A 17365-nucleotide genomic window follows, 5' to 3' on the forward strand; every position below is an offset into this window, starting at 1 on the left:
ATAAATTCAAAATAAAACCTGAAAAAAAAAATCGGTCTATAAGCTGACCCTGCGGGCCAGCCCCAAAACTTCCCGCTGTTTTCGAGCTCGTTGAGCTCGAAAACATTATTGTGAATACATTTTCAAGCTCTTCGAGCTCGCAAATACTTTTATATGCCATTGTTTTGTAAAAAACCATTTTTTAGCATTTCTTTCTCCCACGATATCTCGCGAACGAATTAACCGATTTTGATAGTTGGGGCGGGAATCGACGTATTTTATCAAGTTCTAAAGCTGATCAAATTTTGAAATCGATTTATCGAGTCCTTTTTAAGAAATTTTGAAAAAACCAATAAAAAAATTTGTTTTTAATTCTTTCGTCAACGGATTCTCTTGAACGAATGAACCGATTTTGATGGTTGAGATGGCATTCGACGCGGCTTATAGAGCTTTAGAGCTGATTAGATTTTGAAATTAATCCATCGAGCAAATTAAAAGTTATCCAAATAAAACATTTTCGAAAAAATTTTATTTTTGAAATATCTCTGAACGCACACTACCGATAAAGTTCAAATTTTTACGGCTTTAAGATATTAACAAGCCGCGTCGAATGACACCTCAAAGATCAAAATCGGTTCATCCGTTCAAGAGTTACGAATACGTACGTACGTACGTACACACATGCATACACTCGGACATAATCTTGAGATTAGTCAGAATACCTTCTAGGACCTCAAAACGTCAACATCTGATGGAAATTCGATTTTCGTAAATCGGACCGAAACCAATAACTTCCTGAATTTTGAAAATTTTTAATTTTCTTAGCGGGAAGTTAAAAAGTGGTGGACATATTAAGTGCTGTTTTTCGATATATTACAGATAACCAGAAAAACCGCCATTGACTAAAAGGAAACATTGTACCGGAAACGGAAGTTAATTACCAAAGCAACTCTGTAACAGAGATCCTTTCTGCGGCCCGGCTCAGTGTACGTGAATATTTTCCAGACCTATACATACAGCAAAACAACAACAGCGTAGTCACTTCAAAGTATAGTGACCCCAGCGAAAGCGAAAGTAAAGTATAACTTGTGAGCGCGCATGCTCCACAGACTACGCACCAATCACAGCCTCCCGCTTCCCCTGTGTCCACCTATACTCACTGAAAGTAAAAGTATTCACCCAATCCTTTTACGTCCCAACTCGAACTTCGATAAATCGATACAATAGCTATATAGCATACTCTACACGCTATCGCATATCTAACGTATTATTACCGGCATACAATCACGCTATCCATTGCATTTATTTATTGAAATAAATAATCAAAGATTAAAAGTTTACACGTTTAATAATATTGTTAAAATAAACGCAATAATTATTGAAAAAAACTAATTGAATATTATAATCCTTCTGATTATAATTTAATATCCCAAGGTAACAATTATTATATTTAACACGTGGGTCTAACCTACTATTTATTTAATTTATATCTAATTTATTCATTTAATTCAATAGATCATATAACCTCTACTCGTTTATCCACTACCTGAACATTATTTAAATATAAAAAATCATTATTTGGAAAAAAATATACATTTAAAAATACAAAGAACATAAAATAACCTATCCACATCCTGTAAGTATCAAAACCATTTATTTATTAACACACGAATGGTAGCTGAACTTTATACTTCCTTTTATTGTTTGATAAAAAGAAAATAAAATAAATAATCCTTAACTTTTATTCAGCCATCACTGAGATAGCAACGCACGGCAATAAAATTCATACTGCGGGAAAATACACGCGTAATTAAAACGTATAATTTTAATTGACAATAACACTTGAAATTACGCGACCAGAATAACAAATACAACTGGACGACCCATTTATCTGCATTTACAATAACTAAATAAATAAATTCGACCGGTGTACCGATAATAAAAATACTACGTGATAAAACATAAATAATAAAAATAAAAACCTCGTAACTTATCACTGACTGAACACCGCGTAACCTACTTTACAAATATGGGGCATCGAAAAAACCACCCCAACACGATGCATGAGGGTTTCAACGACTTTTATAACATCGAAGACGGTTCAGTAAATCCACAACTTCCTATTAACGCAACCGTTCAAGTAATTGAAAATGATCCCGGTCAAATAACACCAGACGGGCACGATCAACAAACTTTGTTGTCGTCAATACCCTCATCACTTGACCGGCACAACTTAACAACAAAAATTGACCGTCGATTCATATCTAATGACGCTATAATACGCCAACTGAGTATACAAATAGACGAGTGTATCCAGGGTCATCATAACTCGCAGAGACAAATAAAGCAATTACAGAAGAATATGGACGACGTCTAACAATACCTCGCCCAATTAAATACCAATCAAAGTGAGACCAACCAAACCGTTGCCTTGTATGCTCGCTGTACCACCTACATGTTAAAAAGAGCGCGTACTCGTGGAGATTTGGGATTGGAAGATCTTCGATAACTCGAAGAAATGAACATGGACAAATTATCCGATTTAAACGTTAATCCTGCAGCCATCACCGCCGAAATAATTCGAGAAGTTGCTGACGCGTGTAATTCTCGACCTACTCCTCACGTATCCGGTCCTCCACCACTACCAGCCTCTCCTCGCCCTACTGTGCCCAACGCGAATTCCAGTTACCACTAAAAACCGCGAACTGACTGCCCACATGTGACAGTTAACCAATCAGCACACGGGACGGAATATAACAACCAGAGGAACTTCGCTAAAAATGTAGCTGCCGTTGAAGCTACACTGATACAACGGGGACTGACCTATCCCAGTGCAAACCTAAAAGCCCGGGAATACCTGCGAGCTTTGATCGACTTCGGAAGAGAGATGGGGTTGACTGAAGCAGAACACCTCACACTAGCAAAGACCGCAATGTATCAAGCTGAGGGGTACTGGGTGAGACAATACCAACACTCATAGCACTGCTGGGAAGACTTTGCTAAGTCTTACACCGCATATTTTACATTGGGAAAAACTGACTTAAACATAAGTCAAGAAATCATGACCACGTACCAACAACACCGTGAAGACCCTAAGACATTCATCGAAGAAGCCATGATGAAATACCAAGAGATGGCCAAAGCACCATCAGAAGAAGACCAAGTGCTAGTAATAAGAGCTAGACTAGCATATGACATACAAGCACAACTTGATTCTTTGGCACCACACACCAAAACCTACTCACAATACAATTCAGCTGTGCGAACTGCGATACAAAGACTCGCTCAGAGAGCCAAAACAGCAGCAGAGTCCAAGAAACCTGCTAAATATACAAGGAGAATATACGAGGGTGAGACATCATCGAGGTCAGAAGATTCTGATTCACAAGGAGAAAGTGTCAGCATAGTATCGCAATATTATACTCTACCTGAAAAAACCAAAACATTTAGACGAGTTCAATTTCATGATCGACCTAAAAACATCCCGCGCAGATCCCGATCACCCACGGAACCCTCAGGAGGGGAAAATAATTCCACCGTCTCACCCAACTACACATGCAGAAATTGCGGAGAGAAGGGTGCTCATATCATACTCGACTGCACCAATTCACGGGTCGACTTGTGCATAAAATTTGGCAAGGTGGGAGTACTAGTCACCGAGTGCGAATGCAATTCAAAAAACGAGTCAGTGGTATGCTCAATACACGAGAAGGGGCGAACGCATACCTACCACCCTTAACGCCTCTTCAACCAATTACACTAGCTCCTGGGACAACTGATGCACCGAGCAACCACATCGGTCAAACCTTATCCCAGGATAATAAATTCGTATCCGGGAGCATCAGTTCTGATTACTCCACCGACTCGTATACATCTGATTATTCCACCAACGACATGGGGTGCCGATTCAGCGCGCAAAACCCTTGCTCACCCATCCGGTGCTCATCAAACTCAGACATAAATACCAATTTTGGCTGTCTACCCACGGCAAGCTGCAGTTTGAATTGTGTAATCGGCTCATCAAAAACGAAATTGACCTCCGACCGATCTTCCAGCATATCAGAACATTCCCACAGCAGCACACCTGTGGATATACCTCTCGTCACTCCACCACCACCCGCAGTAAGTCGATCAATAAACTGCACTTTCAATTTTCTCACACGTTCATTCACCGCGATATTCGACACCGGCGCAAACAAAAACTTTATTTCGCGAAAAATTGTTGAATTAATTCCTCATAACATTTTAAAATTCAGGACTGCCAAAAAGAATTCTACTTTCATACTCGCGGACAATACGATCGTACGCAGTACAGAAAAAGTTTATCTGAATTTTATTATCAATAAAATTGACATCGAGGACTGGTTCGAAATTTTCGAAGACACGCCTGACGAAATAATAATCAGTTTAAAATTAATGACGCGACACCACATTAAAATTAATACCGTTGATCATACGTGAACATGGAAACATACTGACGATATTTATTACAGTTCCAACACTAAATTACCGGGATTAATTTACCGAACTATTATCGCAGAACAAGACCGATTAAATGAATTTCTCGATCGCGAATTTGAGAAAATGAAGACTGCAACTCTCGGCACTATCACCGTGGTCGAGCATAAAATCGAATTGACCGACTCAAAACCCATTCGCGTTAAAAATTACCCTAGAACACCGATCGTACGACAAGCCATGCATATGATTGTCGATAATGTGCTGGCAGACGGGGTAATACGGCCAAGCACCAGCGAATGGAGCTGTCAACCTGTTATGGTACGTAAGAAATCGTTACCGGGATTACCACCTTTTGACGGAAGCAAACCGGAGCACTGGCGAATGTGTATCGATTTTCGCCCGCTAAACGCGATAACTAAGTTTGTTGCATATCCCATGGTTCGCATGGATACTGTACTCGAAGTTATACGCGAGGGTGAATATCGATCGACACTTGACTGTAGTAACGCGTACTATCAAATATTAATACGCGAAGAAGATCGTCACTTAACAGCATTTGCAGTTGAAGGTAAAGGTTTTTACGAGTTCGTAAAAATGGCGCAAGGTCTAAAAACGGCCCCCGCGACTTACCAAGCTGCAATGGACGTAGTCAAAAAGGCGTTTTGACGTCTCTTACAACATAAATCGCTACCGGCTTACTGGGAAAACTTTATTCAATCGTACATGGACGATTGGATAATTGCCACCCCTACTTTCGACATTCACCTGATAATCCTCGAACTATTATTTGACACATTTCGACAAATTGGACTTGACATAAAACGGGAAAAATGTAACTTCTGTCAGGAATTGATAAAATTCTTGGGGTTTATTATTTCCCGCGAAGGAGTTTCACCTGACCAGGAAAAGACTACTGCTATCAGCACTTGTCCAACCCCGACAACTAGAAAACAGTTACGGAGGTTCCTGGGGATGGTAAACTGGTACCGTCGACACCTAAATGACGTTACCGGGCACAAAACCCGTTAAATAAATTGACAAGCGACAAAATGCCCTGGCAATGGATGGAAACCAAACAACACGCTTTTGAAGAATTAAAACAAGCTCTTTTAGACGCTCTGACTTTGTCAGTACCTGACTATACTTCACCGTTCTTACTCTACACCGACGCAAGCGACTCGGGAATTGCCGCGATATTAACCCAACAAGGTGACGATCGCGAACACGTAATTACGGCAATATCGCAGCCATTAAATAAACGCGAGTCTAATTATACCACCACTGAACGTGAATGCCTTGCCGTCGTGTATGCTCTTGAAAAATTACGGAAATATTTAGATGGACATTGTAGTGATTGGTATCTTAAATTAATATCACTAATACACTACAATGATAACACACTTATATTAGACATAATAACACCACAATTAACAGCAGTAAAAGAAATCAAGAGCAATACATAGTTTATTGAGATACAATGTTTGCTGTTTAACTGTCAATATAAGACTGACTGACATTAATCGCGCATCTATAAAACAAGAGAAGAAGGAATTTGTTTTCTAGCTATTCAAATATTTAAAAGATCAGTTTCACATTCGTTACAATATTATAACGGTGGGCCCTGACCACTCTGTGTCTAGTAGCCACGAACCACAGTTAATTAGTGTTTCCCGAATTTAATTTTATTTAATAATTAATTAATTTAATCTTAACTCTAAGACGATTGTCGTTGTCGCCAACTTCGGGAAACTAGTATTCTCAAGGTAGGGTCGGCTCGTCCTGAGCCGGACACGCGGCTGAAAACAAACTTAAAATCCATAGGACTCTGGTGATGATTGAATTTGATGCTCAATAAAAGTTTAATTACTAATTTTATTTAACCGAATCCCCATGTATACAATATTTTCCCCTTAGCTCTATATATATGTGTAATTATCGCGAGTAACTTTAGGAAATTTATCGGCTTGAAACGCGCGGGAATAAATTAACAGATTTTAACCGCGTTGAAGAGAGAAAATTAATATACGTGCAATATTATAAAATATATATAAGTGGCGACCAAATATCAAAACTTACAGGAGATACTGGTCGTCTATCCATCCTTGCCGATCACGAGTTTATATTAGAGCACTTATTGAACATTATTCGATTGCATTTGAGTTTAATTGAGTTTCATATAAATTGCATGGCACCGTACACATGAAATATTATAATTATATACATAGAGCGCAGTTGAATTAAAGATTGAGTTTTTGAGTTTAATTGATTATGAGTTTTCTATAATTTACACGGCACCATACACGCGAATTAATTTATAGTATAGAGCGCAGTAATGAATAAATTATAAACAATTAATAATTCACAACGATCGCAAATATTTCGAGTATGAGTTTTCGTCACAATTAGTTTTGATACGCGACATTGAGAACGAGTAAGAGCCGAGTATGAACTTAATAGATGCTTAGCGAGCCGAGTCTGAACGTATAATAATTACTTTGCAGTCACAAATAATATTTGATATTGATTTTTGAGATTAAGATTACTGGATGACTGAATGATGACGTCAGTCATACCAGTTGACATCGAGTACGAGTAAATAATTAAGCAATGAGTAATAAAGTAAATTGTAAATTGCAATAATTATTTGTGGCTGCAAAGTCACGTGATGGCGAGTATGTGAATGAAGATAGCCCGCACGTTAGTTTAACACGCGGTCACCACAGCAATGAGCACAGAGTTTATATATGAAAAACCGGATATAATTGAAGAATATAGATGATAACAAATACATGGTGTATCAGCGAGTTACAATTAGAATGATGTACTTGATAGTGTAGAGTAATTAACACGATGTAATTGAATTACAATAAAAACTGGTAGCACGTGGTGTTCTATCACAAGTGTTGTAGAGTAATGCCAGTTGCCGCGTAGCTGGCTATCGAGTTGAAATTCCGAGTATCAGAGGGCGCGTCGATAGCAGCACCTCTGGTATAGTAGAGCGTCGAGTTATCAAATGTTCTGGCGCGAACATTTGAAATTTACGCAACATTCCGCCCGCCATCAGGAACAGAGTTGCTGATTATGATCTTGAGTACCTGATGATTGGTGAGTAGATTGCCATTGAGTTAGGCATCTGGTTCTGGAGCAAGTGGTAAGAGTGCGAGCTTGGCAATTGGACGAGTGAGAGTACCAGTGGCTGTTTGAATGGTTACCACTCGAGTGAGGTTGTCCTTCCCTGGATGGAGTGCAGTCACTTTCGCGAGTGGCCATCGAGTTGGTGGAGTTCGTTCATCAGTGAGAAGGACTAGTGAGCCGAGTTTGATGTCATTGCGAGCATGATGCCACTTGGTTCGAGCCAGATGACGTTGAATATAGCTGGTGGTCCAGTGATTCCAAAAATGCTGGACACGTTGCTGAATGAACTGCCAGCGAGAGAGTCTTGATACTTCTGTATCCATAAGTGAAGGTTCAGGGATCGCAACGATTGGTCTCCCAATGAAAAAATGACCTGGAGTGAGCGATGAAGGATCCAGAGGATCGTCTGATAGAGCCTCCAATGGTCTCGAGTTCAAAATCCCCTCCACTTGCGTTAGAAGAGTCGTAAGTTCTTCAAACGTGAAGGCTGATTCTCCGAGTGTGCAAGTCAGGTGATGTTTCACCGATTTCACTGCGGCTTCCCATTTACCACCCATATGGGGAGCAGCAGGGGGATTGAAATGCCATGTGATTTGATTCACAGTGGCCCAATCGAGTAGAGCATGAAATTCTTGAGTGCCTTGAGTGAAGAGCCGCTTGAGTTCAGAGTACGCGCCTTGGAATGTCGTTCCACAGTCGCTGTAGAGTGCTGTACATATCCCTCGACGGTGAATAAACCGTCGGAGAGCTGCTATGAATCCTGACGATGAGTAGTCGCTGACAAGGTCGACGTGAACTGCTGATGTGGTCAGGCAGACAAACACACAGATCCAGCCCTTGTATATCCTGGATCCTCGACCTTTCCATGATTTTATTGATACTGGACCAGCGTAATCAACTCCAGTGTGAGAAAATGGTGGCGCTGGAGTGACACGTTGAGTTGGGAGTTGTCCCATTAATTGCTGAGCGCGAACACCTCGATGACGAGCACAGACGAGACATTTGAGTATGTGTGAACGTACTGGTTGACGTCCACCAATGATCCAGTATCGGAGTCGAGTATGAGCGAGTGTGAGTTGAGTACCACCATGCATGGTACGCTGATGGGCATCAGAGATGACGAGTCGAGTTAGAGCAGCATCACGAGGTAGAATTGCAGGGTGCCTCTGTTGATCTGAGTTTGGAGCATTTTCCAATCTCCCCCCTACTCGGATGATGCCATCGGTGTCTTGATAGGCCACCAACCGAGCAAATGGGTGATCCTTTGGCCATGATGCCTGTTTTTCGAGTAATTGGAGTTCAGAGTAGAAATGAATACGTTGAGTTTCCTTGATGCAGAACTGGAGTGCGAGGTTGATTTCAGTTGATGTGAGTGGACGAGCGAGAGTCGAGTGTGGTATGCGTTTGATTATATCGCGTACCCTCCCACAGATTGCTGTAACTCTGAGCATACGCAATAGTGGGATTGGACGTTCCATTAGCGTCCAAGACGAGTTGAGTGGTTGAGCCGAAACATAGAGTGATTTGACTGGACGTTCTTCCAGGTGAGTATCTGCATCTTTATGAATAGGACTGGTTGGCCAGGACGGCGAGTCTTCGAGCAACCATGATGGGCCAGACCACCATAGTTGATGAGTTTTAAGCTGACTGGTTGTCAAGCCTCGAGTTGCACAATCTGCTGGATTGTCAGTGCCAGGGACAAACTTCCAGTGGCCATCTGGAATTAGTTCTTGAATAAATGACACCCTATTCCTGACAAAGTCTTTCCAGCGAGACGGGTGCGAGTGTATCCACGTGAGCGTGATTGATGAATCGGTCCAAAGATATGTTGGCACATGCGAGTAGTTGAGTGTAGTCTGGCAGTGTTTGACGAGTTTTGCCAACATGTGAGCCGCGGTGAGTTCCAAGCGTGGAATCGTTAGGGGTTTCAACGGTGCCACCTTGGTTTTAGAGCAAAGCAGCGTATCCTTTGCCCTCTGAGTTCGAGTTGTTGGTAGGACCTTGATAAATACTGCCGCAGCCATCGCCAATTGCGAGGCATCGGAGAATCCATGGATTTCTAGAGCCGAGTTCGTGGACGAGTGGATCCATCTGGGAATCTTGATGATATGAATCATATCGAGTTGAGTTTTGAATGAAGTCCATTTCTGTCGTAATTCTGCAGACAATGGAGTGTCCCAGCCGAGTTTTACAAGCCAAAGTTCCTGCATGAACATTTCGGCTTGAATTATGAGTGGTGATAGGAATCCCAGTGGATCAAAGATCTGAGCAATCTCTGATAGAATTGCACGTTTTGTGCATGGTTGAGTTGAGCATGGTGGCGAGTGTTTGAACGAGAATTGATCCTTGTTTGAAGACCAGTACATCCCAAGAATTTTGGTGCTGACTTCTGGATCCTCAATTTTATATTGTGTAATCGCTTCCGCACGATTGAGCTGAAGTAGTTTGCGATGATTGCTTGCCCATTTGGCGAGTGGGAATCCGCCCGCCTTGCACAGACCCTCGATATCATCTGCATCTGCTTGCAGTGACTCGAGATCATCTGCGCCTCCGGAAATGTCGTCGACATACCGTCCTTTTGTGAGTGGATCGATTGCGAGTGGGAATCGATGTCCTTCATCTTCGACTAATTGAAGCAGGGCTCGAACAGCGAGAAATGGAGCTGATTTCGTCCCATAAGTAACTGTAGTGAGTTTGAAGGGAATGATGTTTCCTTCCTCATCAAACCAGAGTATTTGTTGCAGACCCTGGTCCTTTTCGTGAACCGGAATTTGTTGATACATTTTGGTGACATCTGTGATAAAGATGAACCGGTGTTGTCGCGAGCTGATGAGTACGTCGAAGATGTTAACGAGTAATTTTGGCCCGGTATGCATGATGTCGTTGAGTGAGAGTCCTGAACTGGTTGGTTTTGAGCCGTTGAAGACCACACGGATCTTGAAGTTGTTGTTGTCCTCCTTCAGTACCCCATGGTGGGGTAGGAAGTATTGAATTGATGATGTAGATGATGCCGCAGGCATCATGTGCTTGAGTTCGAGATACTCTGCCATGAAGTTCATGTAGAGTGTTTTGAGCCGAGCATCATGATCAAGACGTCGCATGAGGTGTTGTAAGCAGCGACGAGCTGCTGTGTATGAGTTCCCCAGCTGGTGCGGGTCTGATATCAATGGCAGTCTGACGATGTATCTGCCAGAACTGTCTCGAGTGTGAGTGTCCCGGAAGTGAGCTTCACAAGCCTCTTCTTCGGGAGTTAATGAGCGTAGTTGAGTTGAACTGACCTCTTCTTGGAGCCAGAATCGAGTTAGTAAGTCTTGAAGATCTTGATCATGATGATTGGAGACAGCATGATGAATTCTCAGTGGTTTGTTGAGCCGAGCTTGGACTGGACCAATGATAATCCAGCCAAAGATGGTGTTTTGAGCGAGTAATCCAGGAGATTTGCACTTGATGATCTCGCCAGTGATGACCTGGCCGTAGTAATCAGCTCCAAGGATGACATCCGTTGGACCTGGGGTTCCAAACTCTGGATCTGCGAGCGTGAGATGCGAGTACTGTGCCAAGTCGGTGTTTTGGACTTGGTTAGATGGTAATCGAGCAGTTAAACCACTGAGGATGTGAGCCTTTATCGTGAGTGATTGATCCGAGTGGTATGAGCGCAGAGTGAGAGTTGCACATCCCCTGGTATGGCCAGCTTTAGCTGCACCTATCCCTAGGATGGTAAGGTGTGATCGAGCACGAGAGATATTGAGCATTCTTACCAATGAATCTGAAACAAAAGATATTTCAGAACCGGTATCTAAGAGAATGCGTATTGGATGAGTACTTAACTTGGTCACTACGTAGACTTGACAAGTTGCTAGTAACGTAGCGTAATGATGAGTTTGAGTACAACCAGTTGTTGAGTTCTGAGTGGGCGAGTGATGAGTACGAGTGCTGCGATCATGAATATCTTGAGCTTGAGTGTGGGCAAGAGTGTTGTTTGAGTGCGGTGAGCTTGTAGTAGGCGAGTGCGAGTGCGTGTCGAGTGCTTGAGTGTCGTGCGGAAGCGCAAATTCTTATTGAGTTTGAGCAGGAGCACTTTGTCTCATGGACGACGATGCTTGGAGTGAGTGGGAGTTGGAGCGTCCGTCTTAGAAACTCCCTCCCCTGTCGATTTTTTTCCATCATAATTGGAGAATATGGTGAATTGATTATAAGATTAGAGTTTATAGAATGTGGGAGCACGAGTTTAGTCTGTGATCACCTTTACGCGGTTTCCACCATCCGATCCGGCTCGAAGGACCATAATGTAAAATATTAACTTAAAAACTACATTAAATATTAAGTTTGCTGGATCGGGATGGTGAAAGAAATAAAAATTCACTTATTTGGTGTATTGTCCATATTTAATAAAAATAAATCACAGATAATAGCGTAGAGTACAAGAGCCGATCACGAGTTTATATTAGAGCACTTATTGAACATTATTCGATTGCATTTGAGTTTAATTGAGTTTCATATAAATTGCATGGCACCGTACACATGAAATATTATAATTATATACATAGAGCGCAGTTGAATTAAAGATTGAGTTTTTGAGTTTAATTGATTATGAGTTTTCTATAATTTACACGGCACCATACACGCGAATTAATTTATAGTATAGAGCGCAGTAATGAATAAATTATAAACAATTAATAATTCACAACGATCGCAAATATTTCGAGTATGAGTTTTCGTCACAATTAGTTTTGATACGCGACATTGAGAACGAGTAAGAGCCGAGTATGAACTTAATAGATGCTTAGCGAGCCGAGTCTGAACGTATAATAATTACTTTGCAGTCACAAATAATATTTGATATTGATTTTTGAGATTAAGATTACTGGATGACTGAATGATGACGTCAGTCATACCAGTTGACATCGAGTACGAGTAAATAATTAAGCAATGAGTAATAAAGTAAATTGTAAATTGCAATAATTATTTGTGGCTGCAAAGTCACGTGATGGCGAGTATGTGAATGAAGATAGCCCGCACGTTAGTTTAACACGCGGTCACCACAGCAATGAGCACAGAGTTTATATATGAAAAACCGGATATAATTGAAGAATATAGATGATAACAAATACATGGTGTATCAGCGAGTTACAATTAGAATGATGTACTTGATAGTGTAGAGTAATTAACACGATGTAATTGAATTACAATAAAAACTGGTAGCACGTGGTGTTCTATCACAAGTGTTGTAGAGTAATGCCAGTTGCCGCGTAGCTGGCTATCGAGTTGAAATTCCGAGTATCAGAGGGCGCGTCGATAGCAGCACCTCTGGTATAGTAGAGCGTCGAGTTATCAAATGTTCTGGCGCGAACATTTGAAATTTACGCAACAATCCTGCTAGTGTCCACCGGTAATTGTCCTTGAAGTTGGTAGAAAGCTTGATTGACCCTTCAGGTGGCGAAACAAATTTTACACAACCACAAACACTGATGAAATTTATTTGTTAAGTTAATAGTTAATTACTCACTACTTTAAGGTATGGAGTTGCGCGTAAATTAAATTAAGAATTTTTAGTAGAGCGAACCGAAAGAAAAAGTGACTGCTCAATTGAAACTCTCGTGCTCAAGTGTCGTCTTCAGATTGATTGTCTCGGGTCAGCACCTCGTGTTGACCCCTCCCAATTATGCGCAGTGACCGATTTTCGGTCACCTGCTGCGCTAAGACTACCGCCAAGACTCAGCTGAACACGCAAACGAGAAAATTATACGAGCGAGAGAGAGAAAACCAATAGAAGCGAGAGAGCCGCACTCTCACGTCTTAAAATCGCTGCTGCACGGTTACAATATCCTGTAACTGTAATAACTGACCACGCCAGCTTGACCTGGTTAAAAGACATTAAACATCCTCGCGGACGACTAGCGCGATGGGCCATGGAGCTCTTATGTTTTCCTATCACCATGACTCACCGCAAAGGTACCGAAAACGAAGCCGCGGACGCGTTATCTCGAGTTTACGATGACGCTAACATTCAAATCGAAAACTGTAAACACCGTACTTTGTATCGAGCCATCAGCTATGACTGGTATAATCGCAAAATTCAAGACGTGACACAATTTCCAAACCGGTTCCCACAGTGGAAAATAATTGACGATAAATTATATTACTATCGGCATCGAACACCCTTTAATTATTTAGAAGAATCACCTGAAAATTGGAAACTTGTTGTACCTGAAGAAAATCGCGAAGACGTATTAACAGAAGTAAATGACGCTAATACATCTGGACACCTCGGCATTAACAAAACGTACAAACACCTGACGTTAAAATATTACTGTCCCGGAATGTACAAAGACACACGTGACTTTGTTAATAAATGCAAAACCTGCCTTTTACATGAACCTGATACCAATCCACCTAATATTCCCGAAGGTCATCGACCTATTACTGAACCATGGGAATGTGTATCGATTGATACCGTCGGACCGTTACCGCGTTCAACTTACGGTAAAACACATTTATTTGTGTTGTGCGACGTATACACACGTTATTTAGAACTAAGAGCAACGTCTGAACCGACTGGTAGATAAGCCGTAGAATTTCTACGTGACGTTTTTCCACGATGGGGACCTGCACGTGTTGTTATCTCTGATAATGGCACTGAATTTACAAATAAAGAAGTCACTTCATTCTTAAATTTAACGCAGACCACCCATGAATCCACACCACCTTATTCTCCTCAATCCAATCTAATCGAGAGAATAAATCGAAATCTAAAAATCATGATTCGATCCTACCTGACTGACAAACATAATAAATGGGATGAGTGGCTACCTGAATTAACCTACGCCTATAATACCTCAATCCACAACTTACTTGCATGCAGTCCTGCCTTCCTTAATTTTGGCAGAGACCCCCGATACCTTGAACTGCACCGCAACCTATCCATAATACCTGAAGTTAATAAACCTTTCTATGAGTCCATCTGTTTCATAGTTATTAGAGCTCGAAGCAACGTTGGAGATCGTTTTACTTTTCCGGTGAAACTATCAGACTTATCACAAAATGTTATTGGGTCTTTTTTGTTTCTAATTTTGTTCTCTACAAATTATTATCAGTAAGGTTTTTTCGAATTCCGCATTGTTTTCTAGTTATTTTCATTTTAATTTCAAGCTCTGAAAAAAGTGGTTCCAATCGATTTCAAGAGCTCGCCACTGAAATGAAAATAACTAGAAATCAATGCGGAATTTTAAAAAACTTCTCGAAAAATAATTTATAGAGAATAAAATTGTCAACAAAAACGACTTTCCAAAATTTTGTGATAAGTCCAATAGTTTCACCGGAAAAGTGAAACCTCTCCAACTATGTTTCGAGCTCCAATAACTGTTGAATAGATGGTTTCATCGAAAAATGATAAGAGACCTTCTTTGTAGAGCGTTAAATTTCCTACCAAAATATGCTTCAGTCATTGAAATTTGTTCATTAATTCTTAAGATATAAAATTATGGAATTGAAAAATAATTTTTCTATGTTATTTGAATGGGAAATAGAAATTTGCGATGCGCCACCTCTAAATATTAATATTAAGAGCTCTGATTTTTACAGGCGTTTTTCCTGGTCTCCCTGACTATATTTCACAGGGGATATCAAAAAAAAAAATAGTCATTTCTTTTGAATCAGCCGAGTATATATGTATATGTTTATATATATATATATATATATATATATATATATATATATATATATATATATATATATATATATATATATATATATATATATATATATATAAATATTTATATATATATATATATATATATATATATATATGTATAACTCGGTCTTTGAGGACATTTTGTCATGAATAATACGGAGTTCGAGGACATTTCTTGACTTTGAGGACAGTCCCCAAAGTTTTTCATGAATAATTCGGTTTTCGAGGACCGTCCCCAAAGTGCTTCCAAGATTTTTTATTTATCATGGATTTCGAGGACCATCGCATGAATTTTTTATGGACATATTAATAATCAGATTTATGGCATCTTTAAATTGTTTCAAAATCAAGATTTTTTTCAGGCATGTCTTTTTTGTTGTAAGAAATCAACAAATAAAAAAATTCTTTCTGTTTGGTTTTTTTTCTTTTAGTTTTTACGAGATCAGTTTAATAAATAACTTAAGTCAATAAAAAGTTTTTGTGCCAATTCTATTTCCTAGCTTTTCAGTTCGAATTGATCTAGTTGATAAGACCAATGATTAATTGACTGCAGTAATTAAGAAGTCTAATTTGGAATTATATGAAAAATCTCAACAAATCCGTATTGTATTATATTCGAAAGTCATAATTTAAAATAATTCAAAATGATTTAGAAATCTCACCTTCGAAATATTTTGAATCATGCTAGAAATTGCGATATTATTTCCTCATTCAAATTAATTTTAAACGATTCGAGAGTTCAAATAATTCTAAATCATCCGAGGAGCCAGAGATTGTGATGTTGTTTTCTCGTTAAATTTAATAAAACATGATTTAGAAGTTCAGTCATTTCAAATGATTTTAAATTTACCAACGTACCAGAAATTTCAATACCTTTTTTTCTTACAATTCAATTCGAAATGATTCAAGAATTTTTATCATTTTAAATAATTTCAAATTATAAAATTATGTTTCGTCATTTTTTAATTTAATATGATTTAAAACGGTTCGTTTCAAAAGTTATGGTGGAAAGCAAAATAATTGAGACAATTTGAAATAATTCAAAATGATTAAGAGTTACGTCATCTCAAATCATTCCAAATTGGATTTCTCAATCAGAGTAAAGGTTCTTGGGAAGCTGATCATTAAACTTGATTTTAAAGATGGTCAAGATTGCCTTCTTCTTTACGAGTATTTAATTAACCTTAAAAAAATAAATTCATACTAAATTTACTGAAAATTCCTGTTACCTTTTTATGCTTGTGTTATTGAATAAATTAAAATTGAGTTATGTTTTCGTAAATTGTTATGTGTCTCATTTAATATGTAGATTTATTATCTGTTATAAAAATTAATTTCAGAATTTTGTCTATACAATTCTCAATCTGAGTGAAAATTTTTCGGAAATTTTCAACAATGAGCATCGATATAAAAACTTTATATCAAATTTCTAGGAAAATCAAAATCGTAAATCTTCGGATTGTATTTCAGCATTGTAAATAGAAAGAATTATTTCTAGTATAATTATCGAAATCTTAATATCATGTGTTTCAATCCATCAATTTTTTTAAACAATACACTATAAAGCAAGTTCTCAAGTTTCTTAAACCTTTTTCATAAAGCTAGTTTCTCATGAACCTACCGTTCATACTATTTAAGTCGGACTTCGAGGACAAATGACTTATGTTGCAAATCTTACTCTTGACTAATATATTGCATAAAAATGATGTTTTTTTATTATGCACATAATTTTTATCAGTTTTCTCAAGAAAGCTTTAATACTCTGCGTGGCTCAATAATTTTTTGATTCGAGTTATTGATCAGTTGAATTTAAACAAATATCTGGTTATCTATGTAAAATTTTTGAGTGTGTTTGAAAATATATAAGTTTTTAATTGACAATTGATCAATAATAATTATCCATCATTGTTAATTAATTTCTAAAATTATGTTTTGAATGTAGGAGATTAACTGATGTATTGTAGTTATATTTACACTTTGAACTTTACTGATAGAAAACGTTATGTACTCAAATATATTCCTTTTTTTTTAATTATTAGCTGGCAACGTAAAACAATAGCTAGAAAGTAGTACATAATAATTATCATTTAAATGTAAATT

At 38.9% G+C, this 17365-nt stretch overlaps 1 protein-coding gene across 2 annotated transcripts in view; it reads right to left on the reverse strand.

The window, feature by feature from the left end:
* The window catches only part of LOC130673548 (neither inactivation nor afterpotential protein C-like), a 1009353-nt gene that overhangs the window by 279783 nt on the left and 712205 nt on the right, over window positions 1-17365 (reverse strand). The gene's annotated exons all lie outside the window — the stretch shown is intronic.

The sequence above is a fragment of the Microplitis mediator genome, chromosome 8 (genome assembly GCF_029852145.1).
Source record: "Microplitis mediator isolate UGA2020A chromosome 8, iyMicMedi2.1, whole genome shotgun sequence".
Lineage (NCBI taxonomy): Eukaryota > Metazoa > Arthropoda > Insecta > Hymenoptera > Braconidae > Microplitis > Microplitis mediator.